We start from the raw sequence: 5,003 nt of genomic DNA on the forward strand, positions 1-5,003 counted from the left end.
TCTCAGTGTTGCCTCGTTATATAGCTCATAGATGGTCTGAAAAATTAGAGGACCTATGGCAGCTCAAAATCACTTTAAAACCAACAACATTTGCTTGGCGATTGATCAAAGATAGAATCCCAACTAAAGGAAATTTGCGGAGAAGAAAGCTAGAGAAAGGCTTTGCCCAGCCCTACAACTATTGGTCTAGTAATTTATCAACAACATTTTTTGATTAGGGTAGCAGTGCAGGGTTATTGTATTCTATTTAGATTGGCACCTGATTCGTAGGACCTATGGTTCTGCTAGTCTGCTAGTTTCTACCTTGTATATTTAGTACCTCTGGTACTCACAGTTATTAATACAAATTATAATTTTGCTAATAAAAAAAAGATAATACAAGAGAGAGAGAAGGGCAGTGGCAGTCACAACATATATATAGAGAAGGGCAGCAGATAAAATTACAAAAACATTGAACACTAACAATGAACAAGTTCTAAGAGTTTAAATCACAGTAAATACTTCAAAGATATTAGTCCAATGAAAGAAAGGTCATGTAGAGAGGCATGAACATATCAGTCCAATGAAAGAAAGGTCATGTACACAGGCATAACATAAGTTACAAATATACCAGTAATGCATACAACAACAATTTCAAATTAGTTTTCGAATCAAAGATATAAATACCTGAGTTCGAGGCTTCAGCATAATTGACTTTCTAGCAATGACCGCAAGACCAGCTTGAATTTTGAAACAGCAATGACCACAGGATCAACAATGGCTAAAATCGCTCCTAATGAAATCTGAAAGTAGTATGGCATCATAATTTAGTGTTTAGCAAATTAAATAAAAAAGGCTAAATGACGTTATAAATAATATATTTGATTATGTCCTGCATCCATTTCCTTCCCTCTATCTAGTTTGGACTCTTAGACTCAAATTACTTGCTGACTTTCTTCTATATTCACTCTTGCATTTCTGGGAGCTTGTGATTATGCTTAGTCATGTTAATTTATTCTATATTCACTCTTGCTTAGTCATGCTTGTGATAGAACTACCAACGTCACCGACGGCCTTTCGCGGTTTCTTGGGATTAATAGGGTTTTACCAGAAATTTATCAAAGGATACGCCGCCATTGCTTCACCTCTCACATCCCTCTTACGCAGGGACTAGTTCTGCTGGTCACCTGAACCACACACAACTTTTTCCAATCTTCAACAGGCGATGGTAAGTGCTCCGATTTTGTCCAACCCCAACTTCTCCTTGCCATTCACTATTGAAATAGACGCGTCAGTGATGGCAATGAGAGTCGTGTTACTCCAGGAGGATCATCCGATTGCTTTTTATAGCAAGGTGTTGTGCCCACGCTTGCAGAAAGCTTCAGCCTACTGTTAGTCGGTGAATACGACTAACTTTTGTGTATAAAACTTGTGTAAATTTTATCAAACTCCTCCAATTTATGGTTATTTTGTAGTGTTGTAATTACTTTTTGTTAAAGATAGGTAACAAATACTTAGTACTTCCATTTTTTGTGTTTAATAATCATTTTCTCTCAATTTCAAGATAATTAGGCAAGTTTTGAAGTGCTGATTTTCACCCTCTCGCTAAACCAATCTGCTGGCTTAGCGAGATATCCGCTGAGCGCAACAATCCTCGGCTAAGTGCGAGGAAGAATCTGGAAGAAGGATGAGCTGTGCATGTTCGTTGAGCGAAGGGTCATCCCGCTAAGCGCACCGCTTCGGTCCATCCACTGAGCGAGAAAATCCGCGCTAAGTCGAAATTCACTAATGCGCACTAAGCGGTTCATAGTTGCGCTAAGCGCACGAGCACAAACAAAGCCACCTATTTAAGGTTGAAATCGGATTTCTGAGAAGAGTTTGGCCTTTTCTTGAAGCTTCTGCATAATTAGGGAGTTCTAGAGAGAGAAAGGTCCAAGTTCCAGAGAGTTTGAGACAATTTGTTGTGTGAAGATCCGCAGAGACCAGAGCTGGAAGAGGAAGCTGTCCTGAGAGCTTGAGATGAGTTTGTGAGTGATTGTGAGGTCCTAGAGGTGGAGGAGACTGATGCAATCCTACCCCGCAAGGGCATTGGATAGAAGACTCCAAGTAGATTGGGCCAAAGATGCAAGAGAAGGCCCTAGGGTTCTTATGGGCCTTAGGGTAGATTTCGGGCCCATGGGCTAAGTACGAGCCCACTTATCTTTGTACATATTAGATTAAGGTTTCATTAATTTTGGGTCTTGTATTTAGGGCTCCATAATGTAGGTAGGGTACCCTAGAAATATAGGATTTTTAGCTCTTGTATTTTAGGGCACCTAGACTAGTTTTTTGTATTAGGGGTAGTTTTGTAATTTCACATGCACTAAGTGAATATTTGATATGTGTGGTTGGGAATAAATTTAATTGGATTGGGTGCACGAAAAGAGGGTTGCACCACTCAAAACATTCATCATACCACCTATTTTAGGGATTTGGTGCCTAATAATACCTATTTTGGGCACCAACAAAGCCCAAGGATTTAAGCTCTTGCGAACCAAACCCTCATCCTACAACTCCTTTACTTGAGGAATAAACTCAAGCCTAAGAGGTGTGGCAATGCTAACAAGTGTCTTTTTACAAAGGAGAAAATGTGGAGGTTGTCTAAGAGGGGAAATTTTTTTAATATTTGTGTTTATTTCAAAATGTCTTTCCTTCTTAGCTAACCTCTTGGAGGAGACACTTACCTCCTTACACTCCTCCTTAACCATTAAAGTTTGTCCTTCTTCTTGGGGGTAAATCTCTTTACTAGATTCTTCCCCTTTTGCTTCTTCACTTTCACTAGAGGAAGGTGAAAACAAAAGGTAAAAGAAACTATGGTTGAAATAGCCAAAATAAACACTAAAAAAGGTGTGAAAGATAAGGTAAAAACTAATTGGTAAAAGACAAGCTATCTAGGCGGTTTAACAATGGAAGGTAAAGGAAATAAGCTATGAAAGTAAGTGTCATACCCTAATTTCGTCCGGGGACCATCCGTGGTTGGGATGCGACTCTCGTTTGACTACTTTTAGGTACTTGGCACCCATTGTTAGGCAATTCGTGAAGTTCCGTGACATGCTGAAAGTCAAAAGGAAGTGTTAGTGCATAATCCGTAAAGCTCCGTAACATCCTGGAAGCCAAAAAAGGGATGATTACGTAGTTCATAAGGTTTCGTAACATTACGGAAGGAAAACAAGTATCGTTACGTAATTCGTAAGTTTCCGTAACGTTACGGAAAAAGAATAAGCAAAAAAAGGCAAGGGGGTGTATTTAGCAAAAAGGGGGGTGCAAATAGCAACCAGGCCCATTTGGGCCTTCCAGGAAGTTCTCCAGAAGGCGGAGGAAGCAACCATGACATTTCCGTGGGTGATTTCACGAAGATTTTCAACCGTTCTTCGTTCGTTCTTCATCGTTCTTCGGTCTTCAACCGGTAAGTTCCCGAAATCGAACTTTTCAATTCATTCTATGTACCCTTAGTGGTCCTCATTGGTTTCGCGTGCTTTTATTTTCATTTCATTTACTTTTCGTACCCCCTTTTGACGTGCTTTAGTCATTTATTTAAGTCATTTTCTCGCCTAATCAAAAATAAAATAAATTTCCACCGATCATTCGTATTGTAACATCCTTTATTTTCTGTTAAAATGAATTCCGACCATTCGGTCATGCCGTAATCACGTTTAAAACCAAAAGAGGCAAAATAATAATATAATAATAAAAAATATCTTTTAGGAAAATAAATTAAAAAAAATCAATTGGACGTTTTTCTTTGGGATTTCCCTTTCTTAATCGAATTGACTAATAACCAAAGTGAAACTAAGGCTAAAATCAATTCATAAATCAAACTTTTGTCATCACCTAAAAAAGCCATTTTTAAGGTCCAACGCCTTGAAATGGTCTTTTCCGCTTTTATTGGTTAAATGTAGATTTAAAAGAGGCCTAAAATCAACTTGTAGCTTTATTACCTCTTTCAAAAATAAAGAGATCATTAATGGTCCAATGCCTTAATACTCACTCTCTTTTAAAAAAGAATCGAAAGATCATTTAATGGTCCAACGCCTTAAAAGACCTTTCATTCAATCAAAAACATATTTTGCAAAAAAGGATAAAAAAAACAACTTAACCAAGCACTTTGTTTCTCAAAGAACTACGTAGGTCTGATTTCCTTATCATAATTGAGGAATACGTAGGAGCAAGGGAAACACACTCGTCGACCGCAAAAAGATAAAAAATATAAAAAGTACAAAAAGACATAAAGACGTAAAAGGGAACATCAAACAAATTGAAGTCATGTTTGCACATTTGATTAAAGGTTGTCGTTCCTTGTGACGGACGCGTGGGGTGCTAATACCTTCCCCGTGCGTAAATAGGACTCCCAAACCTTTCACTTAAAGTTCGTAGACCACGTCTTTTCCGGTTTTTCCAACGTTTTCTTCAAATAAACGTTGGTGGCGACTCTGCGCGTATTCCTTTCTTGGAAGACGCACCCACGAGTCACGTGTCGCCCTCCCGCCGAAGGGTAGGTTGTGACAATTGGCGACTCCACTGGGGATTGTTTTTTAGAGAGTTAGGCCATTTAATCTTGTGTGATGTTTTATCATGACTTTCTCCTTTGTTGGTTTCCCTTTATTTTTCTTATGTTCTTGTGTATATAACTCTTTGATGCTTTTAGTGCGTTTTAAAATGTATGCATGAGGTAAATATTTATTCATTTGATGCACACAAACACCAACACTATTTGCACACACGGTGAGTTGAATAAAGGCCCTATACCTAGGCTCGTGGGAACATAAGGAGTGGAGGTGAATCTGTGATCATGCTAGGTCTCCGGCTTGCTTGATTACAGTGAACCCTCAACTAGAGTTTTTCTCTTTGATAACATATTGTTGTTAGTAGTCCCTACTGCTGCAATATGTTCTTCGAAGGGGATGATACCTCTAGAGACCATCAAGTGAGATATGACCACCTTGGGAAATATCACTAAAAGCCCTTTTAGTTCCCTCCCATGTAGG

Source organism: Glycine soja, chromosome 5, assembly GCF_004193775.1.
Source record: "Glycine soja cultivar W05 chromosome 5, ASM419377v2, whole genome shotgun sequence".
Classification (NCBI taxonomy): domain Eukaryota; kingdom Viridiplantae; phylum Streptophyta; class Magnoliopsida; order Fabales; family Fabaceae; genus Glycine; species Glycine soja.